Here is a 23,982-nt window from a genome sequence, read left to right as displayed (position 1 = left end):
CAGGGTTAGGTCTCATCTCTCTCTCCCTCTGGGATCCTGGGGAGAGGGTTCACTCAGGACAGGCAGGGCCAGAAATAAATACTTAAGGGAATGCAATTTCCATAGAAGGAATTGAGCCATTTGTTTCAGTTCCTTGGAAATGGAAAATTCCTCACTTTGCTGGGCTGTTCTGTTCTGTGGGCAGATGGGACGGAAAGGAGATATAACAGACTAAGAACTTCGAGGGCCTGCTGCTTTCTGAGCAATGAAATGCAGGAGCAGGTGCTGCTGCAGGCAGCAGCAGCAAGAAAGGACCCCTCTGACGCTCTTCTGATCAGGAGGCAAGAGAAGCTGCCCTTAGATTGTAAGCTTTTGGGGCAGGGACTTTTTGTGTGTCCTATGTTTGTACAGTGCCTAGCACAATGGGGGCCTGGTCCATGACTGGGGCTCCTAGAGGCTATCACAATACAAATTATAAATCGTATCAGCCGGCCATGCAGCTTTGGAGGAACCTTGGTAGATTCTTTTCTGATTTGGGCTCTCAACCAGTCCTCTTGGCTGATTGCAAAAGCATCTCCATTCACCTCTCACCAAACCTGTTTCAATGCCCGAAGCCTAATGTGACACTCTGGGGCTTTAAAATCACGGCTTATAAAAGTTGTCAATGATGCTTTAGATTATAACGGGGAGTCTTAAACAGTGGTGGTGTTCGCTAGTTACGCTGCTTATTTGCAGACAATTTTGCTATGAAATGCTAGTGCTGCTGAGTGTTTCTTTCCAGGTGGTTTCAGTCCCTCTGTTCATGCTTTGCTGAAATATGGAGGAGGCCTGCTGATTTCTGAAGAATGAAATCTTGTCAACACATTTTGCTTGTTTTTGTTAGACCTTAATGTTATCTTTCCACTTTATCTTTGTTTCATTCACTTATCTTTGTTTCATTCACTGAAAATTGTGGGCATAGCTTTCTCCTCATTCGCTCCTGACTGGTTTCCTGGTAACAATACCAAGGCATTGATAGACAGCTTCCTCTTTAGCGTAGGAGGCGAGAGTGCCATTTCTGCAAGCTTGCTGCATGCCAAGGCTGCAGACGGAATGGCCACAGCTGTTATCAAGTGTGCAGGGTGGAGAATTGCTGGTGGATCTTATGAAGGGACTTTTTCAATTTATGCTGTGCAGAGATTGTTTATTTGAAACTCTACTGAATTTTGTGTTTGGTTGAGAAACGGACAGGTCAAGGTGAGTGGATAAAGACAATTTTGTCAATCCAACAAGGTTGGCAAGAATCTGATCTCTATTGATGTCTCTAGAGTTTTGCAATTGACTTTGTTGGGACTAAGAATTAGCCAATATGTTTTTGTTATGTATGATTAAAGTTCAGTGATTAAAAGGGGATTTTCTGTGTGAAAAAACAATGACTGCAGACAGGTGGTTTACATCACCTGGTGAGTTAAGAGCAGCTGAGTGAATCTGGCATTCTAGCATTCTTTTACCTGGACATACTTCTGTGGGGGACCAAGGATCTGGCATCTGAGTTAAGAGCTAACACGGAGGCCCTCAGTGTGCATATGTGTACTGGCAGGTGACTGAGAGATTGGAATTGAGGTCCTCAGCTCAAGTATCCCCTAGTAATAGGCAGTTGAGAGCTTGAAGTTAACAGTAAGGTCTTTTTACAGTGAACCCAGATGCTTCCAGTTAGAGGGAAGAGCAGAGAGAAATAAGAATACAAAGAATGAAATGAATTCCTAGTACTTCTAACTCGTCTTACAGAGTGGGAGAGAAGGCAGAACTGAGGTCTTTGTAGCCACTCAAATGGCTCAATAAAAATTTACAAGAGACAGAGCTACTATAGTGATGGCTGTGTTATAAATACCTAGATTAGCAGGCCAGTGGGAGCTTTGCATTTTCTAGGGACATAATTTGGCTTTAGAATCAATGTTCTGCAGGCTTGACATTCAAACAGCTGATAGAAGGGGCTTGGTCCTGACAGCCCAGGGTTGCTGCACTGACTGTAGCTGTGGGGATGATTTTAATTCTCTTCATATAGCACTGATGTTTGTCATGCTGGATACTGAGCAAGTTGCTATGTGAGTGTTGTGCAGGATGGTGTCAATTTCCCAATCTGATCCTCTTGCCATCAAGGTATGGCTCTGCTGGGATCTTTTCTCCTTACTTACTGACAATTTAACATAGATAACACTGGGAAAGTTAAGCATCGGGGCCGATTCCAGGTGCCTCTCCCCAGTCCTGTGATTATTAGGTCTTTCATTATTGATATGGACTATACCCTGCCCAACCTGTCTGTGAACTTAGTCCAGTTCAGGGTGTGTGCTGTAACTGGGAAGGGAAAGTTCCTTGTACTTTGCTCTTTTTTTAGAGGTAAATAATGTTTGTCTTAGCAATGCTTTGTGGGCCAGACCTGGACAGATGAACCATCTCGTTCCAGTTCATCGGGCAGCCCAGAAAAGGCTCATTTCCCTCTCCTCCTTGTTTTGTTAATTAAACTTTGGATTTATGAACTCCGTCATGCACACGCAGAAGTCATGATCAGCAGTAGACAGTAATCTGTCCTTAAGGTTCCTATGGCAAACTGCCACCAAAGCTACCTTACTGCATACAGCAGCTGTTCAGCAACAGGGCAGAGAACATAGAGGACTTGGAATTGGGACTACTTGGTTCTTTTCTTGGCTCCAGGAGGACAGTGCAGCTTAGTGATTAGAACAGGGGACTTGGGAATTGGGACTTCTGGGTTGCTATGTATCTATCCTGTGTTCATCTCTGTGGTATCTGAGAGCTTTATATGGCTCTAAAGTGGGCTCACTATGTAACTTTGGGCAAGTCACTTAACCACCCTGAGTGAAATCCAGGCCACAACTCTCATTGACTTCAGTACAGCTAGGATTTCATCCTCGTTCTCTCCATCATTAAATGGGAATAATAAGTGTCCCACATGCTTTGTGGTGCTTTCCCAAGCTTGGAGCAGGACATGTGACCTGCCTAAAAGACCTAACAATCTAACAACGCTTGCCTACCCACCCTGGGTGTGGGGGTTGAGAGGCTTTTAATTCCTTGACATTTATAGTGCCCCTAGGATGGAAGGAGCTATAATGCAGCCACTGCCACAGCGATTGAGCTTGAAAGGCACTTTCACTCCCTTTTTGCAGGATTGTTGCCCCAATGAGAAGGGATGATATCTACTGCATGTGTTTGGATAGTGGGGGAGGTAATAATTTGTAACTTGTATTAAAGTTTTCTTCCTAGCAAATTTTCTCCCTCCCTCTTTGTTTCTAAGTTACTGCTCTCTCCGCCTCCCTCCCAGGCCAGGGACAGTCAGCTAATGCTACTTCGAACACTGGGATGCAGGAATGTGCTTTCCCAGGACCTTCCTCCCTCCTGAGCTAAAGTTTAATTCCTCATGAACTATGAAGTTTGCCCCCAGATGAGACTTTTATGGTGTTTAAATAAACTTCCTGTTCCAGTCACTTAAAAAAACCCACCACCCAAAACCCTGCATACAGCCCAGTTCCCTGCAATGGGTGGCTCTGTCCTGCTGCTCTATCTCCTGTGGGGAGGTGAGGGTGGAGCAGATACAGTGCATGATGACAAATTGTACCAGGTCTGCCACTTCTCTGCTGGCAGTGGGCTACTTTGCTGTAGAGTTTAGTCTAATTTAAAAGGCCCTGATCAACCCCTTTGCTCCCACAAGTCATTGGCTTGATATCCTCTACCATATGTGGAGCAGGATAATGTCTCGTTTCTTAAAACCGTTTGGAAGACCGTGCTGGAGCTTTAGAGGGGTGAGAATTCTTGGCATTTTGAGGAGCCAGGCAGGAGGTGGAGGAGCTGCTCTCTGTGGTCCCCATGCCTCCCAGGGGCAACATAGCCACCCAAAGCCTGTGCATTTTTCCTATAGAAAGAGCAGCCAGCCAAGGTTGTTCTGATCTTACGCTCCATTTTTTTCTCTCTCCATGTTTCCTGGACATCTTCAGAGTTCATCTTTTGCTTGCTCCTGGCTTTGTGTACTAGATGAAGACTGGGATGTAGCATAACCTTTGGCAGCAGGCAGGCTGACCCTTGCCAACATGCAGCCCCCTTTACCTAACGCCGCCTCCTCTCTAGAAATGAGGTAGAGAGCTCCCTGAAGAGGATTAGGAGTACCAGTTATTATTCAAAAACTTTATGCGTAGTGCTAATGAACTTCCTAGACAAACCTCAGGGTCCCTGAGTGATTTGGGGAGAGATAATGGGCTTTATCACCTTTGACTTCTAGGTTGCTGGTTCAAATCCAGACCATCTGTGCACAAACGAAGAGAAGGATTCAGTGGTTTCTATGAAATAGTTTTGGTGGCCTCAGTCCAGCTCTTAGTGGATGAGTGTTCGTGTTGAAAACCCATCAACACAGTGGACTCACTTGTTGAAAATCTCAACAGAGATGCCAAGGGCTGAACAGTCCTAGATTGAAGTAGCTTCTTCACCCTAAGAGTGGATTCCCAGTATGGGATTGAAGTACTGTGGGGAAAGCAGCTAGGGTGACCAGATGTTCTGATTTTTGGGGCTTTTTCTTATATAGGCGCCTCTTACCCCCCCACCTCTGTCCCAATTTTTCACACTTGCTATTTGGTCACCCTAAAAGCAGTTCTTACTACCATGCTGTTTGTTCTGTAGATAAACAGGGGACTCCCTTTCCATGGCTATCAAGGCAGAAGCTTTTGTACTCAAAACAAAAATATTTAAAAGGTGTTTGGGGAGGGGAGGAGGTGAACAGCCTTTATTTTGTGTTTAGACTCTGACTGAGGCAGGCTTTTCAGATTTCAAATGGGCTTCTTTGCATTTTCCTCTTTTGAACAGCTTCATTCCTGTGCAGATTCTGGTTTTTAACTTTTATTGCTAAAGATTTCATTCCCTGAAACTCATGGAACAGAGCAAAACTTTAGCAAGGCTCTTCCCACCCCGCCCCAACCCTGATAGTTTTTCTTTGCCTGGGATGATCTCTTGTTTTATTAAATTATAGACCTAATTCTGCCACAAGTAAAACAATGGAAAACAAAAAAACCCACTAAAATCCCTAGGTGAGAGAAAATCAAGAAGCAAAAAGTTTCCAATCTTAATGGACAGAAACACCCATAGAATATGATTGGCATGTGTTCCTATGTCCATTTTGATACTGCATGTCAGACATTCCCAACCATTGGCAGAGCAGCTCTTTGCAAACATTCTCTTGAATCTGCAATTTGATGGAGGCAAACAGCTGTATTCTGAACTACCTGCACATCTCAGGTGGACTTCTGAGCACCCCAACTACAGTGCCTGGAGGTAGCAAATATACCAATGACCATGATGAGTTCTGTGCTTGAGAACAAGGGCTGAACTCCCTTGGCCAGCTGTACTTGAAAAGGCATTTCTGGCCCTGCTGCTATCTGAAATGCTCAATAGATCCCGAGGAGTGAAGTCCTAAGCTCTGCCAAATCTTTCTCCACTCCAACAGGCATTCTCTTTATATTTGAGCTGAGCATAAGCCAGCTAGTTTTCTCCCAGTGTGCCACTTAGGGAGTGACTTGGATGTGCAGAGAAATGGCACTTTGTGATCAATGGTCAGGTCTATCAGCAGCTTCCAGACAGTAACATCATGGACCTTTGATCTGTCCACTGCCCTGACAGAACTCTTCAGGGCAAAAGAAGTGGCCAATTGTTGCATTGCTGTCACCCGGGGCATAGATTGACAACATTGCCTTTTGTGTGGTTATGCTTTTCTGGAAGAGCAGCTCTTAAACGGGACATAAGCTGCAGAATTGTTTGGTCTATCCTTTCCCCCTTTTCCCTGCAGCGCTATTAATGGGAAAGGTCTGTGACAATCACTATTACATCAGGCCACTGAAATGAAAAGTCTTAAAGAGAAGATAAGACTCTGTGGTCTTCATGACATGAGCCTGGCAATTGCTGTCTTCTGTGGCTTTCATATTTTCGCTACTGAGGCTGCTGCAAAGTTGTCATCTACTATTGCCAGAGTGTCATCACTTCTAGAGAGGCATTAAAAATAGCATGCCCCAGGGATACTTTTCCCTCCCTCTGGCATCTAGGCTTGAAAAACATTGCCTGAATTCTTCGCAGTCCACAGGGTTCAAAATAAATGGAATTGTGCTCTTTTAACTGAGCCTTGCATGGAAAATGAGCCAAGTAAAATGCTGCCCATGTGACTGAAAGATGCAGTGAATTGGAAGAAGTTGATAAGATTGTTCTTGCGTTTGGAATGGCTCTTGATCCCTTGATAACATTCTCTCCCTCTTCTCCCCCCCCCCCCCAAGTGTGTGTGGTTAAATATATTTAGGGAAGAATAAATTATACTCAACTGTCTGACAGACTGAATTTTTATCTAGGGACTCTGGTAACACTTTAAACAGTGATAATGAATCTCAGGTTGCTAGATGTCAAATACAACCTTTTTATACATGTAGTTTGAGTGCATTTTGTTTTGCAATGTATCGAGCAATCCAAACTGAGGGGGAGAAAAAAATTCTTTATAATTAACTTTTTTGCTTTGGATTTTTCTATTTTTTGTTGTTGGGATCAGCCCAGCTTCTGACCGATGTTATCTTCCTACTGTAACCTACTTGGTGAGGAAAGCCATGAGTGCACAATAATACTCGCCCTCTAGTCCCTATCAAACAGGATCCAATCTAGCCTTAGTGTGACCATCTCCAGGGAGAACAAAGGAAGTCTGTTTTCATTCAACTCTTGCCCATTTTGCTGACACTGTCAATGGTCAGAGCCTGTTGTGTTGGTGGAATTTTTTTCTGTTGTGGGCAACGGTCCAATAAGAATTGGATGGAGACAGCAAATTCATTACATAGATGAGCTGCAGAACACTCATCTGCTGGAAGCAACGTTTGGTCGCTACAAAATTTGGCCTTCATTTACACCCCTGGAATTCAAATCAAATGTGTTTGAATGCTACTGAAGTTCTGTGAGGATGAGGGCATGGATTCTATGCCATGGCTTCAGGTAATTGGAGGGCCTGGGTTCTGTGGTTTCAGGGTCCTTGAAAGCTCTTAAATTGGTAGCTGACTCAGGCAGGCAGAAGGCAAAATAATTCTTTGCTTTTTTTAGATGGCCTAAAATGCTCCAGGAAAATAATTAATGCCTGTGAAAGAAGACACGTCACAGAAAAGGACTGTTTGGGTTCCAACTGAAGCAGACAGTGGCTTAAAAACACAAGAAGGCCATCCAAGACCCACAGCATTGCTTCAAAGCTTCAGTTAATTCTGTTGTGTACAGTGAAGTGTGCCTAATCCTCTGTTTTTGTCAGAAAATGATTGGATCATGCTATGAATATCAGAACTTCCAGGTTAATAATACTGCACAGGCAAACTGGATAAGAGCCTACAGAAGCGTCTATCATCTTCACAGTCACCAAATGATCTCACCACTGTGGTTTTGACGCTGCTGGAGTTCATGGATTTCCAAACTTTCTTTGGAGGATGCTCTCTCCAGACTAAGCATGTGCGTTTCTCGCAGGGTGATTGTCTTTATGGTTTAAGCAGATGTTGGTGAGCTTGCCACTGTAGAAAGTCAAATGAGCTGGTCCTGGAAATAGATTAGGATGTCATGCCTACAGGAAGTGCCATGTGCACATGAAATGGAACAGCAGAGAAGAAATTGGCTTTTGTAGCTAGGGTTGCATTTGTTATATGAGAAACCTCTCCCCTTCCTGATTACGAACTTACAGCACTCCTCCTCTAAACTTCTTTTCAGATATAGAGAAGAGGCATGTGTTGCACAGGTGCATACCCGCCCTCAAGCTGGCAAATGCATTGGTATGCTTACCGTCACAGGAACCTGTGTACACTCAGACATACACGCATACTCTTCTGTACACAACACACACACATCACTTCTTACGTGTCGGCATGCTTGCTCTTCTTTGCTAGTGCTATTACATCAACACACCATCTTACAACCGTTTCCATCTAGCTCTTTTTTTCCAGTTGGAACATGCTTTTCTCTGTCTTAATCAGAAATCTTGCATTTTAAGCCTGAGAAAATATTTTGATATTTTGGCCTTTTGGAAAAGCCCTGATTCAGCCATTCTGACCAGTTGTGAAATGAAGCCATGTGATGACATCCTAGCTATGAAATATGAGTTTTCCCTGTTAGAGGGATTTTGTGATCTCCGTAGCTGTGTACAGTACATCTTGTGTATATGAATGAGTGACACAGCACAGTGCCTGCAGGAAACTCATTCTTTTGCAATGGGCCATATGGGTGTCTTTGCATTTTTATGATGCAGATAGGAAGATAAGGATTGTTGCTTGCACTGTCTTTCTTTATTTAAAACTCTTTTTATTGCATTTTGTTCCAGCACGTAGCTCATGCATTGCAAAAGCATGTCTGAGATAAAGCAGAACTGAGAAACCCCATACCAACATTTGCAGTGGAATATTACAGGTCAGATGAGGTGGGTCCCAAAATAGGGAGGATGGTAATTAACTCTGACATTGTGAAATATAAATGGTTAACGAACATTCTCAACAAGTGGGGAATGGGAGATTAAAATATACTAGTTATGTCGGAAGGTGCTAAAGCAAATGTAACAAACCAGTGCACGGCCCCCTATCCCCAACCCACACACACATGCAAGCCTTAGGTTGTCAGCATCAATAGATCTCAGGACTTTAGCATCAAAAACATAAGCCTGTACTACCTGAGCTAAGGGAATAACTCAGTTAGCTGTGAGTAGGTAGTAGGCTGCTATCCATGCTGATCCAGCTACTGGAGGGAGATACTCACATATGCTAAAACTGTATTTCCGGCCGCGTGGTATAAGTATACTTTACTTCCGCATGAGAGAAGGGACTAAATGACCACTCTAGATCCCGTCCAGCCCCACATTTCTATGATTCTATATAATAGCCAAGCAATCCAGTAGGAAATGGGCCACTTCCATAGGTGGTCTGAGATCTTTGTCAACCCCACAGGAAATGTTTGGCGCTGCAGTGCTGTCTTGAAAGTGACAGTCTCGTTGGCTATATTGTTGCTCAAAGGGCAGGAAAGTGGATGCTGGTGCTCAGATGCCTTGGAGGGGGGTACAGTATAACCACCTGGATAGAATGGAGGGCATGAAAAAGTGAGTGCAAGCAGGGGCATGCCCCCCCAATATTTGATGGGGGCACAGAGCTCCTCTGGCCCAATGACTCTGGCAGGGAGAGGGAGCTCCTCCAGCCCGGGGCCATAGCAAGGTCACAGAATATACCCTCCCCCCAAAAGTAGTGGAATTTAAACTCCTGTGCACGCCCCTACTTTTCACTGTAGTATATGGGACCCTCTTGTACCTTGCTTCTGAAGAGCTCTTTGAGTGAGTTGCCCTCCTCAAACCTGGCACCAGCATGTCTGTGGTTCACTTTGTTCTTGGCTCGTTGCTTCACCTCTCCCAGTAAAGTCATCAGGTAGGAACTGTCACCTCATGTAATGGTGACTGGATACCAGTCTCCAATTATACTATGAAACCAGGGCTTTGGAGTGGAGCCTGGAGCTGGAGCGCGGAGCAGCAGAGTTGCAGGTTTTTGCCTGGAGCTGGAGCGGAGCTGGAGCACAGCTCCAAAGCCCTGTAAAACTGCCTGATTTTAACCCCATACAAATGTATGGGACCACCTCATTGCTGAGAGAGGAAAAACACTTGAGCTCACACAAGCATGTTAGTGCCAGGTTGTCAGGAAACTTCTGGGCATCACTGAGAGAAAAAACTGGATCAAAAGCATATGAAGCACAGTGGGGTTCTGGTAGATTTCAGTTAGGCTGGAAAAATGATGCTTGCGTTTACCTTTCTGGGTGAGGGAAGAGAAAATGATTGTAAAGCAGACTGAATAAGGATTGAATGATTTCCGTTTCCCAGACTGCTCATCTCAGGAAGTAAAAGGAAAGCTTTTGGTTTGAGCAGTCAAGGGCAAAATCCTGGTCTTATTGAAATCAATGGGAATTTTGACATTGACTTTAATAGAATGAAGATTTGGCCCCAAAAGGCAGCTTTGAACTAAATTCCTTGCTTATTTATAGCTTCAAGTGAAGTGCAAGGTAAGGGGACCTGAGAAAAATAGTGTCATGCCATTGAAGACCGTCTGCTTGCTCTGGTGTAAATGAGCAGAGAACTGGGCCTAAGGTGTCTCACTTGTGGAAGGCTATTGTTTAGTTCTGTGGTAGCTAAGGTGTTTTCTTTTGGTGCGAGAGACAAGCCTGGGGTGGAAAGAGGAAAGGTCTAATGCAAACAGGATTCCTGAGGTTGCCATGGTGCAGGGGAGGCCACCCTGACTGTCTAGGTGGATTTGATCAGCTGCGGCTTAGTCATCTGACAATGATGAATGAACTGGGAGGCAACAATTGCTGAGGTATAGAGGAGCCTCCAGGGGAAACCTGTCTGCTTCAGAGCTGAGGTTATGTTATGGGTATGCCAAGGGCACATGCCCTTGGAAAGCACCTAAGAGGAGTTTGTTTTGCTGCACTTGAATGAGAGGTTAGAGATGCATTTTCTTGTACACTTTGAGCATGTAACACACCAGGGTGGAGCAGGGGCACACTTTCAGTCGCAAGTGAATAGATCAGGGCCTAGTGTTTTATTACTTGGTAAGAACCTCTGGCCAGTAGTATGCAGGAGGTCAGACTAGATGTTCATATAGTAAAGGGCAGAAGGGACCATTATGATCATGTTTTAAAATTACATGTTCCCTAGGTAGTTTAAAGGGACCTGTTGTCCCAAAGGGAGGAAGGATAGTCTTGTTACTAATACATTGGTCTTGAAGTCAGGAGATTGGTGTTCTATCCTGGGTTCTACACATCTAATCCTTTGAATGTGGGGTTTGGGATTTTTTGGTTAGTTCTAGTGCTGTCCCTTAGACAGGGTGGAAGCCATTCAATGCATTATGCACCTCCAAGATGCCAGATCTGGCAATTACAGAATAGGATGCCTGTGAGGGACAAATGTCTATTGATGCCATCCAGCCATCATGTTATAGGTCTTCTGGAGGGTCCTTTTCATCTTGCTTTCATTGGGTCAAAGTCAAAGATGATTCTCACAAAGAAGTTGGTAGGCATTCGGAGATGACCATACTACCTTAGAGTGTTGGCTGACTGGCTGGCTGAGAGAGCAGGACCTGTGTAGTTAGAAAATGTATCTCTTCATTTGACTTGAATTTGTATCGTTTGATGTTTTCACTCATTTGGAGATGCTGCATGTGAATGGTGTCAAGCTTCTTTTCAGTTTTGACAGCGAGGGGCCGTAGCTCAGAATATTGACCACCAAATCATTATATGTGGTCACATTGTTTATCTTTGTTTTAGAGATGGGGAAATTCAGAGAGGAGGAAGATTCTCTTACATCGTGGCATGTGGCTAAATTCGTTAGTATTTGTAAAGTACTTTGAGATCTTTCTGTGGAAGGAGCCATAGAGCCCAGATCAGATCTAAAATCTGACTTACCTTAAAATTGTTTTGGCTTGCTGGGGAATGTCTTCTGGATTCCAAATGCTGAGAGAGAAGCATATGGTCTATCAGATGGAAGTCCGGACAAAAGATCAGTACTTTTGTGCAATACAGGGGTCACTAAATTCTCCCACCCCTATAAGAAACAGAATAGCTGAATCTCAATTTGTACCCTTTATGCAGAAATTCTTGGGTGCTATTGTTATGCAGGAGGCCCAACTGGAGAATCATAATAGTCCCTCCTGGTCTTAAAATACACAAAGGTAGTTTTTATAGTATGAGGGGCAACAAGGATTGCCCTGTAGAATGGAATGTATGTTTACATTGTAGTCACAAAGCAAGAAGTTCTTTATTAGGGTTAATTGGATTCTATGGGCAGAAATACCAACCAGACTGGTTCCAGGTTTCTTGACCAAATGTTTTGCACAATATGGATCAGCATGTGTCATGTTGCATTGCAATGATGATTAGATTAAGTCCCCAGCCTAGAAGAGAGCATGCCCCTGAAACTCACCTCTGGGGTGAGGATGGCAGGAAAGAATCAGCCACATAGGTAAGCGGCAGGACATGAAGAGCTTGTGGTCTGGGAACCTATCCCAGCAGTACAAAGAGAAGCCATTTTGGTAAGACTGGTTGTGTCCTATCATCTGTACTCCAGTGTTAGATCTCTGGGGTGCAGGATGCTTGTCGCGTGGGGATCATGATGTGACAAGCTTGTATGTTATCACAACATGTAACTGCACTGCCAAGCTGGTTTGCTGAACTTCATGCATGTCTAACCTCAGGTTAATTGAGTTTGCCCATTCCGTTACCTTAGTGCCATCCTGAGTTAATGGAACACAATCTTAGGTGCTCTAGCATTCAGGGAGTTGTAGGAAAGCATTGCTATGGTAATGTGAACATAGTGATTTCCAAGGCAAGCTAATCCCTCATAACTCAGCAACTGCTGTAAATGAGAACACAGTGAGTGAAGGAGAGTATATTTAGGGTTGGAGTAGATCTGATACGCTATCCAGGCTTGTTGCCTAGCCATAGCAGATGCGCCTGCTCAGATTCACTATTATACTTTGTTATTAAGCTCCAATCAGGAACAAACAGTCACTGCTCCAGGGAGCCTTAAATGGGCAAAGTGACACAAGTGCACTTGGTGATGTAAAGGATAGCACTAAATGTGTATCCCTTTTTCGGGGGGTGCTTTCATTGAAAAGGATGTTAGCAGCATTTTACTGCTGAGTTAGTGTTAGTGAGTTTTGCACAAGTGAGTTTTCAGTGAGATTTGAGATTACCTCAATCTCTGCACAAGAGGACTGTCCCTGGGACACAGTTATCCCAACATACTCATCTAGTGGGGAGAGGTGGTAGAAAACTTATCTGCTTTTCCATTTTATTTAGCAAACTTTTTCATTCAAACCGAACTGCAGTTGATTTCTAAGCCTGAGGGGTTGGAGTGTGGGAATCTTCTGCTAATCTCTTTTCCCAAAGGTCACAGATGGACACATACCACTACCAGTCCCCAACCCTCACATCGGTCCTGCAGCTCTCTAGCTGAGAAGCCAGGGCCAAATTAAGCATGGATATTCTCACTCTGGAATGTGCAGTAGGACAGAGCTTTGGTATGTGAACATACGCACTGCTGCCAGTGACGGAGCATTCTCTCTGCTCCCTCCTCGCTTTATCTGACAGGAGTGAGGTGGTTAGGCTGGGGCAGTGCTCAGTGATGGTGGAGTAAGGGGCTGTGGTTAGGCTTTCTATTGCCAAAGCTATGGCCATTCTCTCCATGACTGAGTGGCTGCTTTGTGCTCTCCTCATAGTTTTAGGTGGTCTGGAGAAATGGGCTGTTGGACTTGTCTCAAACCCATACTTTGAGACATCCAGCATCTGGATCATCAGCACTTAAACATAGAGGATTTAAGGTGTGGCTAGAGAAACTGGAAACAGCAGCAGTTATCTAGGATCTTATCAGTTATCATAGTCATCACTTTTGATATGACATGATTATGCTTCTAGCTATGCCGCCCTACTAGAATCACTAGCTGAGCGTTTGTGGGATGCTTTATATAGGATAGCTAGTGAGCTTAAAAAAACCCAACCCTTTGCACGTGCAAGTGTTAGAATAAAATACAGACAAGGGAGCCGAATGCTGCTCTCACTTACACCTATATAATCCCAATGGAGTCAAATGCAACTTTCATTTACACAAGATCCCACAGTATTTTTCACAAGCAGACGGGCCCTGCTGTGGTGTCTCAGGTACACTGAGGTTAATGGACAGGATTTGTTCCAAGTTCTATTTGTTCAGGCAATGCATGTACACCTGGTACACTAGACGTGCCTGTATCTACACCTGTGGGTCATCACACCAATACAGCTCTTCAACCGGATGGCTGAGTGATTTTTTTTTTCTCTGCAAAATCTCAATCAGTGAAATGAGTTAAAGAATGTTAACAACGGCGGCCTATTGAATAGCTGTGAGAGACGCTGCATTCTCGCATGTGAGGAATAAACCAAGAGGCTTGCAGAGATGCAATCCATGTGCTCTGACAAAACAGGAGAATTATGTTATAGCCCTTGCTTTTCTGAATTAAGAGAGTCTAAGGGCAGGATTCACTTCTGAAATTCCAGATGCCTTATCTGCTCTTGTATGTTTTACATTCCTATGGTGTCTTTCATCCTGATGGTGCTAAAAGCACTGCACAAAGGAGATTTTAATAAAAATCTTTTGGTCTACCGTTGATCTGCAGCTACCTATGGGGTAGAAAGTAGTAGGTGTTTGAAAGCATACAGACACACTACACAGTTGTTTTGGATAGAAAGATGGAGTATCCAGTTGAAATGGCAGGAGGAATTTTGGTACAGCAGAATGTGCCCATGCCATAATTTGGCCAGAATAGGCGGTGGGTCTTTTGCAACAGACATGTTCTTGGCTCGCAATCAGTTCAAATCTAGCCAAGTTTGGCACTGATCAAAGGTCATTATGGTTTGATGGCTGCTCAGTGGTCTGTGTAAAATGAGTTTGGTGGGTCTCAATCCAGTTCTCATTGGACAAATGGCAGCATCACAAAAACACCCATCATACTTAATCTCAGCAGAGTCTGAGCATTGGATGGTCCGGGATTGTGCCATGGCAAAAGGGCTAAGGCCCCCTGGTGTGAGTGTGTGTGAAAGGTGACATAACTTGCACTCCTGTTGGTCACAAGGGATCTCTTCCTGTGGGTATACAGAGGATTTCTGTCTCCAGGGTTGTCAGTATGGCCAGCACTAACTCCATTTAGATGAAATACACAACACGAAAGTGGGTCAAAACCTGGCTTGTTGTGATGCTGAGTCCTACCTGGGCAATGCTACCACTGCAGCTCTTGCTGGCGTCTGACATGCTCCTCAAAGTAGCTGACTTGGGAATCTATTTAGAAAGAGGTCTTGCCAGCCCATTGCCTCCTTTTCTGTGTGACGCACAGGTCCCGATTTATAACGGCAATAATGAACTCTAGGGCGTGCTCCGTTGTACTGTAATCTCACTTCTCAGGCTGCCAACAGCACAAAGCCAGAATGTGTGATTCTAGCACAATGATACATGCTGTTTGTTCCTCGCTGCTCCCTTCCTCTTCAGCTCGCATGGTGCAGATGAAGGAAGGTGCCAGGGGAGAGAGGAACGGCTCTTTTGAGTTACTATGCTACTCAATATACAATGTACCACTGTTATTTCAATGAACAGTGTAACTTATTCACAGGCCCTTGAAGGCTTGGGAGTTTTGGGGTGGGGAGGGTATCCTCTGCAAAGCTCAGTCTGGGTATGGTAACTTGAGTTCTCAGTTTCCTGACAGCAAGTCTCAGGCCTGAATGCTGCTGCTGTCCCTTTTGAGTTGGCTAAATTTGCTAAAGTATCGGGTGGGAGGTATATTAGTGCTGGGACCCCTTTTAACAAGTGCGTGTGTTAGAGAGACAGAGGCCTTGTTATCAGTGGTGGTCATTCTGAGGTGGAACTGCTCAGGTATGTAATTCATTTCAGCTCTAATTGTTGGGACTTCCACTGAAATTGGCCTCACTCTCCTCTTTAGCCAGCCCCCACATATCTTCTGAGGCCCTGCATCATGGTGATCTTTTTTGTGGCCAAGGAGAGTGTGGACATGTCTCCCCTGACAACTTGTCAGCAGTGCTCAGTGTGTCTGTTGGATCACAGTTCCAGTTCTTGCCTTCCCCGCCCCCACCCCCGCAACTGGGAAGCTCAAGACCTGACCTCAGATCATCCAGGTGACAGCACAGTGTGGAGCCACCAGACTGGCCACCTTGCCCTGCTGAGTGAATCTGAGGTAAGAGATTAACTAATCTCTGAGTCCCTTTTCTCCTTGGGAAAGTGTCTGAAGGCGGGGCTATTCCCTAGTGGTTCTGCTATTAGGAGTCAGGAGAATTATGTTCTCTTCTTGGTTGTGCTGCTGACTTGCTGTTTGAACTTGGACAACTCACTTAATTGCTCTGTGTCACTTTCTTTAAATTAGGGTTACCATACGTCCGGATTTTCCCAAACATGTCCAGCTTTTTGGGCCTCAAATTCCCGTCTGGGGGGAAATCCCCAAAAGCCGGACATGTCCGGGAAAATAGGGGGGGAGGGCCCGGTGGTGCTCGGCCGGGACCGCTGGGGCTGGGGCCGGCACGGTGCTCGGCAGGGGCTGGGCCGGGGGTGCGGGTGCTCGACCGGGGGCCGGCGCCCCAGGGCCCGAGCTGAGCCGGGCGGGAGACAGCGGGGCCAGAGCCTCTTGGCCTGGGCTGGCCGGCCGCCGGAGGGAGCCGCTCGGCCACGGGGGCCGGACTGGGCCGCGCCACACCCAGACCCAGCTTACCTGCTGCCTCCCTGTTTCAGGCTTCCCACGAACATTTGATTCGCGGGAAGCAGGGGAGGGGGAGGAGCAGGAGGCGGAGCGTTCAGGGGAAGGGGTGGAGTTGGGGCGGGGCCAGGGCCCCATGGAGTGTCCTCCTTTTTAAAAATTAAAATATGGTAATCCTATTTAAATGGATCGAACAATGCTGATTGTTGTTTGAGCATTTGCCATCTGCTCAGCCATAGAGGCAGACAGGTCCTTTGGGGAGGGCTTACATCCTAAAATCTCTACACTGTGGACATAGAAGCCAAGATTTGTAGTATCACTGTTTGCAACATATGCATGAATTTGCACATACAATATGTGCAATCACAATAACTGAGTGTGTAAAGGACCAGTCTCTGGTGATTTGCAGTGCAGCTAGCCCTAGTTGTACATACTATCATAGTAATAGTGAATACAAACGATGCACCTGAATACTTCTAAAAATCCAACTGCCCCAGATAGTCCAGAAGATAGGTAGTCTCAAAAGATAATCTACCTTTCAGTGGTGTTTTTGGACCTTTGTGATCCGTGAAGGACAAATGTTTCAAGGCTAGTTTTGTTTTTCCTTCCATATAATAATACTAATGGAAAAAAAATCAAGTCCCTAACTTGCTGTTTTGATACCACCTTACTGGGAATTGTGAATGCAGGCAGCACAAAATACTCTCCTGGCATCTGCGCTGCAGTTATTTTGAGTGGCTCCAAACAGAGGGGAATGTGTTTCTGTGGTAGTTTTCTCCAAAGAGAGAATTCTGCTGAAATGTCTTTTCTTTGGTGGCTGCAGAAAAGAAGCCTGTGTTTGAGGCCCCAGTTCTGTGCATCTGTTGGATCGGTTTAGGCCAGTTTTCCCCCCTTCTTTCCATTAGCAAACTAGATATAAAACAGAAGCCATTGGATAAATAGGAAAAATGTATAGCAGAGGAAGCCCTTGTGATTAGGGAGCTGTTAACCAGTTATTTCATGTCCGGCTTTCAGTGTATTTATAAAAATGATGCTATTCAGTGACACTTTGAATTACTATAAATGGCATCTGCTCTGTTGCTGCTGCTCTCACAGAAGTGAACTTGCTCTTTATTTTTAACATAGGCCCATTATGGCTCCCCCCTTTCCTCCCCGTTAATGTGGTAGTTTTGAAAGTTTCTTTAGAGAAACAGGTACAGCATGGGCAGTGGCTGAGCCAGCTTCCCCACACCCTATCCTGCTAATGTGCTTCAGCCCCATCCTGAAGGGGTGAGAGGGCAGTTCAATCTCTGGCCTTTCCGGTGCGACCACTGACTGCAATGTTGATTAGTGCCAGCTGTGAGGTTTGATGATGTGATGTGGCTGCTTGTCCACTAGGATCAGGACTGAGACCCAGCAAACTCATTTTATTGATCTCCAACAGCTGTCCTGTTACAACATGCATTTATACAGCCCCTGTCTAGATACTGCAGAAGCACACATGGTTTAGATCAAGAATAAATAACATCTTCCCAAACAGAGGGAGCAAAGACACCACCATCTCCTCCCCACTCCTGTGCTTGCTAAATTTAAAGGAAGAGATGAAGAAAATCCAGCCCATGGGCAAAATGCCAGGGATTCCAGAGCCTGCAGTTAGTGGAAAGCCTTGGACAAAAAGTTGAATCTTGTATTGTCTAAATGGGGCCAGGCTTAAGCCTGCATGTGTTTCCGTAGGCAAGAGAGCACCCTACATGGGCTCTGCTGAGCTCTCTTTACTGTTTGGGGGAAGAAAGCCAAAGCGTTCTGAGTATCTAGAGAGCATGGTAAGACAGGGGCAGTCTCGGAGGTAAGAGGGATCTATGCCATTTAAGAAAAAGCTAGGCTTTGTGGATAGGCAGCCTGTGTAAAGTGTGGCACACAGACCTTGTGTGTTCCTCTTTGTCTGCCCCACTTGGAAGTGATGAGTAGCATTCCACACTAGCTAAAGGTTCAGATGGCCTTCAAGGTTAATCCCAGGTAGTGTGTGTGTTTCAGTGAACTAGATACCAAACTGATGGGCACCTTAGATATCCATGCCTTTGTCATCTCAAAACTGAATGACTATAGTGAAGCGGTTCTCAAACTATGGGTCAGGACCCCAAAGTGGGTCACAACCCTGTTTTAATTGGGTTGCCGGGGCTGACTTAGACTTGCTGGGGCCAGAGGCTGAAGCCAAAGCCCAAGCCCCACTGTTTGAGGCTGAAGCCCTTTGGCTTTGCCCCTTCCCCTCCTCCCAGGGTGGCAGGGATTGGGCGGGCTCAGGCTTCAGTTCCCCATCCTAGGGTCATGTAGTAATTTTTGTTTTCAGAAGGGGGTTATAGTACAATGAGGTTTGAGAACCCCTGCTGCAGTGACATGTAGCAATGACTTGAAATCAACACCAACCTAGGCTGTAATCTAGAGATGAATGTCTCAATATTCCATTCCAAATGCAAGGGGTCATGCAGTCCCCTCTGTGCCTGCTGATCTCCCGATGTGTCACGCTGCACATGTTCCTATATTTAAAGTCCCCTCCACCTGAGATGAAAACTACAGTAGGACATTCTGATTTCCCGTTTTACTCAACACCATCATGGACTAACATGTGCACTCTAACCTGCAAAATCTCAGTTGTCCTCCCAAAGGAACTGGCCCTACTTCTATGATGAGATCACTTACATCTAGACTGTACCAAACACTAGACAGCACATTGTAAGGAACAATGCTGTGTTGGCCACAGGGAGATGGACTACATTAGCTGGTGGACCTTTTCCATTTCTAGCTTCCATGATTCTGAGACCCCCAGTGTGTTCTGGAACATGTCACGTTGGGAGTGTTTAGTTTATTCTTGGTAGCCTTCCAGTTTGTGTCTCAAGAGGATCCTTCATAATATTTATATTTGTCTAACTAGAATGAAGAAACTAATTGCTGTGTGTAAAGCATTGGGTAAATGTATAGCACAAAGTACTGAGTTTTTAATCATAATAACATGGTTGAACATTGCTAATAGGCCCTTTACTAGCCTGCAAATTTTATAACCTACTTAGCTCTCTTGGCAGAGATTTAGTAGCAGATGCTGTAGTGGGGGTCTCTCTATTACTCAGACATTGTTGTTTTAACAAAATATTCTACAGTATATTTGCTAGTGCATTATGAAGTATAGTCATGAATAACTCCTTTTTAATCTCAGCTATACCTTACCTCCAGTGTGGCTGAGAGCAGAATTTAGCCGTCAAGTAGTGTGGACCAGTTGGGAAAATTGCTCTGCTTGTCCAGGCCTCCATTTCCTCATCTGTAAAATGGGGAGACTGGTACAGAAACCACCTGTATAAATTGCTTTGAGATTATAATTTCCAAAAGAAACCATCAATTTTGCACGGCAGTATCCTTGCTCCCTCGTCATCTTTGTTGCTTACTTGCTAACTCACTCTATTTGGTAACTTTGCAACAGGTCCTGCAGTCATGGGTGGGAATTACAAAGGTTCAACTGTAGAGATCCTTCCACTGCGTTAATTCTCTCACATGGACTGAGTAACCAGCAGGCACCTCCTGGTGTCCTTGTGAGGTAATGCTCAAACACAAGGAAGGGGAAGGTGCTGAGGAAGGAAGATAAAATAAAAATGAAGACTGTATTTTGTTCAGCATCCTGCATCAAGTCCAGCATGGCTGTATTTGAATCCCGCTGATGGAATGTCCTGACATCATGTTTATTTCCACCACAGTCCTGAAATGTAAACAGGACATCTTTGGATGCTAATCCAAGGGACAGGAAATGACTGGGAATCCTGAACTCTTGGGCCATTGGTAAGACACAAGGAAGTGAATTTGAAGGGAGGACTGGCACAAAACCCTCTGCAAGTTTGCAGATGACACTAAACTGGGAGAAGTGGCAGATACGCTGAAGGGTAGGGATAGAATACAGAGGGACCTAGACAAATTAGAGGATTGGGCCAAAAGAAATCTGATGAGCTTCAACAAGGACAAGTGCAGAGTCCTGCACTTAGGAAGGAAGAATCCCATGCACTGCTACAGACTAGGGACCAAATGGCTAGGCAGCAGTTCTGCAGAAAAGGACCTAGGGGTTGCAGTGGACGAGAAGCTGTATAAAGAGTCTATAGTGTGCCCTTGTTGCCAAGAAGGCTAATGGCATTTTGGGCTGTATAAGTAGGGGCATTGCCAGCAGATCGAGGAACGTGATTCCCCTCTATTCGGCATTGGTGAGGCCTCATATGGAGTACTGTGTCCAGTTTTGGGCCCCACGCTACAAGGAGGATGTGGAAAAATTGGAAAGAGTCCAGCGGAGGGCAACAAAAACTATTAGGGGGCTGGAGCACATGACTTATGAGGAGAGGCTGAGGGAACTGGGATTGTTTCTTCTGTAGAAGAGAAGAAGGAGGGGGGGATTTGATAGCTGCTTTCAACTACCTAAAAGGGGGTTCCAAAGAGGATGGATCTAGACTGTTCTTAATGGTACCAGATGACAGAACAAGGAGTAATGGTCTCAAGTTGCATGGGGGAGGTTTAGGTTGTATATTAGAAAAAAACTTTTTCACTAGGAGGGTGGTGAAGCACTGGAATGGGTTACCTAGGGAGGTGGTGGAATCTTCTTTCTTAGGTTTTTAAGGTCAGGCTTGATGAAGCCCTGGCTGGGATGATTTAGTTGGGGATTGGTCCTGCTTTGAGCAGGGGATTGGACTAGATGACCTCCTGAGGTCCCTTTCAACCTTGATATTCTATGAAAATCCTGTGGTGTGCTGGAGCGTGGATGGAGATGTCTGTGTGTATGCAGGATATCTGAGGTGTGTGCAGCAGGCAGAGCAATGGTCTAGGGCAATTGCATCTGGCCAGGTGCACCTCCATAAACAGAGAAATCCTGCATATGAGCAGAAATCCTGCTTTGTGGAAATAGTGTTGGAGTGCTCTAAATTCAGTTTATGGGAGGTAAGTGGAGAGAGCATTTATAAGAATAAATATAACTTCATAAATTTATACAGAATCAATAGCATCTCTTTTCATTATAGGGCCTATGTTTCCCTATAGGTGCTGCAGAGGGGAGCAATGTTGGTGATGCTACACACCACTTTCATGCACAAGTGCTCAGGCCAGTCCTGATAGGCCGGGATATGTGGCTGGCTGGAGGTAGCACAGCCAAGGATCAACTGGTCTAGATGACCTGCTGCACTAGAAAATCCACCCTGCTCTCAGGAGAGAGCCCCAGATAACATCATGCTCTTCCTTGTTAACTTCCAGTCAACAGCTTCTACTACCTCAACGGGAGAGTAGAGGCAGCATGGAGCATCAGTGGTAGGATGGCTCTGAGCTGGGAAAAGGAGACTGCAGGAATACAAAGGAGATGGCACTCAGTACAGAGTAGGAGATTCATGTTGTTGGAGACAGGACTCCACGTGGGCTCTGCCTGGTTAGAAAACTTTGGTTCTTCAGAGTGCCAGCTGCTAATCCTTCCTCTGTAGTATCCCTTCTCGTAGAGAAGAGAGGACTGTGTTGTAATGAATATAAAGGGGATCCTTTATTAAGAATGCTAGTTCACCCGTGTCTCTAGCTCCCAGACTGACTGGCTGCTCCCTCATGTCACCACATAATGTCTTCTAAGTACTGCTTTGGACCTTAGTTATGGAAGGGACTGTATGCTGCATACAGAGAGAGAGTTAAATTTTCTGTGCCCTTAACCTTGCCTGTTTAATACTAACTTGCCCTCCTTCTGTGGATTATGTGCACAGAAAGGGATGACCTGACTCTGTATGTATTGCTGATTTTTAAATGAATAATCCAATACTAGCTGTTTCTGATTTCCTGTGTTAGCACATGGTTAACATGCACTGGATTGTGCCTCTCTGCAGTGCTGCATGGGTTGGGTTTCCATCCATATCTGAAATTGGAAATTAATTACTTAGAATTATTTATTAAAGGTGAAACTGGCCCAGTTTCTTGTTATCTGCCAAGCCCTGAGGGCTGAGTTGCATTCTTTATATTGCTTCAGGTGTTAGTGATTTCATCAATGCAAGAAAGGCAAAGTTCCAGATTCCTCCTCTCTTGGCAGCTAAGAGAGAAGTGACTTTTAAATAATTTTGAAAACAAAATATTGTTTAAGGTACCAAATTGGAATGGGAACTTGTTGGACAGGCTTAAATGACAATTAAATGAAGCTATTTGGTTCGCACTTACATTTTAAAAGTTGGGTAAGATAAATATTGAAGGCTTTGATCCTGTGATTGAATCAACTATTGCTGACCTCTGCACTCATGTGCAGTACCACTGAAGTTACAGAGGAACAGGGGCTTATGCTAGCAGATGCAACTGCAGGATCAAAGCATAGGAATATAATTTATTTGGAATTTCTCCCAAGCCCTAAAAATCTTCAAGAGGAAAGTGATACATGGGAAGGCTGGAGCTTCACTTACACTTAGGTTTTCATGTGGGTTTTGCTTACATCTAACTCCGGGGGTGTTCTTTAGATGGGTTTTCTGCTCCATAGGGTACTTGAGGCTACGGCACAAGATTGCAAGTCAGAAGATACGAGTACTATCTTGGGCTCTGCCACTGACATGGTATATGGCCTTGAGTAAGGCACTTAGGCTCTGTGCCTGTTAAATAGGGGATAATATTTTTGTACCTCACAGGTTTGTTGTGAATCATAGTTCATTGCTTTGTTGAGTTTGATTCAGATCTTTGGATAGAAGGTGCTATCCAAGTGCGAAGTGTTATAACACACAAACTAGCAGTCTCCAGTATAGGTCAGTGAAGCTGAGGGTTAGAGTTAACATTTTCACTGTCCAATTCTCTATACTGCTGGGCAAGACTTGAGCTCAATTTATTTGGCTTTAACAAAGAGAAGGTTAAGGGGTGACTTATCAGTCTGTAAGTACCCACGTGGAGAACAGACATTTGATGGTAGAGGGCTCTTCAATCTACACACAGGTATAACAAGATCCAGTGTCAGTGACTGGAAGCTGAAGCTTGACAAATTCAGACTGGAAATAAGGCCTATGTTTTTAACATTGAAGGTGTATATCCGTGTCTTTTCATACCAGCATTCCATCCAGTGTGAATTAGCACAGAATGCTTTGGCTGATTGCTTAGGTAGAAGAGCACTCAACACCCATGGAAGAGGGTTACTTCTCTTGTCTACATTGGCGTTTCTCTTCATATCGCCCACTGTTTCCCTGCTACCAGTGCTGCTCCACTAGCTAGGAGGCGGTTAGGCAACATGGTAAAACGCCAGCACCCTGTACTAGTATTTCCACCATTGCCATCACCAATGGTGGGACTGCAAAGGTGAGAAATTGTAGATAAGAGAGACTAGTTATTCACGTAGGACCAGATTTTTTTTTCAAGTGCTCAGCACCTGCAAATGAGGCATCCACATTGTGAAGCTGCTGGCCAGTTTTTCAAAAGAGCTCATACTTATCACTAGAGCTGGCTGAAATTTTTCATTTTAATTTTTCAATCAAAAATGGCCTCCTTCCAAAACTGTGAACACTTGCAGAAAGTTTCCAGTTTTCCAAAGTTTTCTGCTGTTTCATAAAATCTAAACTTCAAATTTTTGAGGCTTGTGTTCCCCTCCTCTCTTCCTCCCCCTACCCCCCGAATGCAGTAAAATGAATGATGCCCAGAAGTGGAGTTTTTCCCACATTCTTTTTGTTGTTGATGTCCCTCTGAAGCTTTCTATTGCAGTGGAAAAAAGCAGTAGAAAGAGAGAAATTAA

General features: G+C 44.8%; 1 protein-coding gene across 6 annotated transcripts in view; it reads left to right on the top strand.

The window, feature by feature from the left end:
• DAAM2 (dishevelled associated activator of morphogenesis 2) overlaps window positions 1-23,982 on the top strand; it is a 245,228-nt gene that overhangs the window by 40,173 nt on the left and 181,073 nt on the right. Inside the window, exon 1 of one of the 6 annotated variants that reach the window (XM_034764801.1) lies at window positions 1,043-1,215. The exons of the other annotated variants lie outside the window; for them this stretch is intronic. The gene's annotated coding sequence lies outside the window, so the exon portion shown is untranslated. Of the gene's footprint in view, window positions 1-1,042; window positions 1,216-23,982 lie in introns of those variants that run through there. 6 annotated transcript variants of the gene reach the window in all.

This window comes from Trachemys scripta, chromosome 3 (genome assembly GCF_013100865.1).
Source record: "Trachemys scripta elegans isolate TJP31775 chromosome 3, CAS_Tse_1.0, whole genome shotgun sequence".
Classification (NCBI taxonomy): domain Eukaryota; kingdom Metazoa; phylum Chordata; order Testudines; family Emydidae; genus Trachemys; species Trachemys scripta.
The sequence above is the reverse complement of the archived record's forward strand: the minus strand, read 5'-3'. Positions and strand labels throughout refer to the sequence as shown.